This window comes from Oryzias melastigma, linkage group LG11, assembly GCF_002922805.2.
Source record: "Oryzias melastigma strain HK-1 linkage group LG11, ASM292280v2, whole genome shotgun sequence".
Classification (NCBI taxonomy): Eukaryota; Metazoa; Chordata; class Actinopteri; order Beloniformes; family Adrianichthyidae; genus Oryzias; species Oryzias melastigma.
The window spans coordinates 1105374-1106406 of NC_050522.1; positions in this window are offsets into that span (position 1 = coordinate 1105374).

Sequence of the window (1033 nt, forward strand, 5' to 3'; positions counted from 1 at the left end):
TCTGGTGGTTGGAGAGAGGCGAAGCAGGTTGAACCATGACACAATCTGTGCTGTCCTACGGCGACACAGATTGAAGATGCTTTATGTTATACATCATATTCTGTACCTTCCTCATGCGTCTTTTCTGAGTGATGAGTGTCGTCAGATTGCGTGGCTGCTGCCCACCATTGGACAATATGTCTTGAGATTGATAAAGTATATCTATATCTGTTCTCTTGATAAGTATGTGCTCCTTGCAGGTTTGCTCATTTTTAGACAGTTTGAATCCACCTGCAAGGACAGCAGAACAGTCTTGTCAAAGCATTTTGTACCATCTCCAAGTACGTCTAAAGTACATGCAACTTCCCTTAGCCAAACACATATTCCACACCAACAACATGCACGACAAATATACATTCTATTTTCAACGAGAATCCAAGAAATTGTAAGACACATGTCCACTCCTATTAAACCTGCTGATCGCCTCTACGGCGCTCAGCAGGGACAACCAAAAACAGCGCAGCATACATACAGTTTACAACTGTACGGATGCATCTGATTTTACCTTTAGTTGTTCTTTGTGTATTTTCTAATCATATGTGCACTCTAAAATTTGAGAAGTTACAGTGAGGAGGTGGGACAGTTGCAGATCATAAACAGGACATCATCTCTGTTCTGATAAGATGTTTGAGAGGAAGAGAAGCACCTTGAGAGGAGGGTGAGGGATGAGACGTAAATGAGCTGGATAAGAGGTCGGATTTAGATGGTGAGCTTCAGCATGAAATAAGCATGCATTGTGTTTCAGTGAGTGGGTCGATTGGGGGAACATTAGGCGCCTCGTCTGATAGGGAGACTAGGTATGAGTCACACAGCTGTGAGTCATCCTCCCAAAGTAACACAGTGTACTCCTGGAGACAAACTCAGCAGCATAATAGTTTACTAACCACCTTACCTTTCGCACCTTTTTTCATACGCTGGCAAAGTTTCCTATTTTTGTGTTTAAGACATCAGAGCCTCTTCCAAAACTCTAATGGTTTTATTTTTGTCAGGTTCT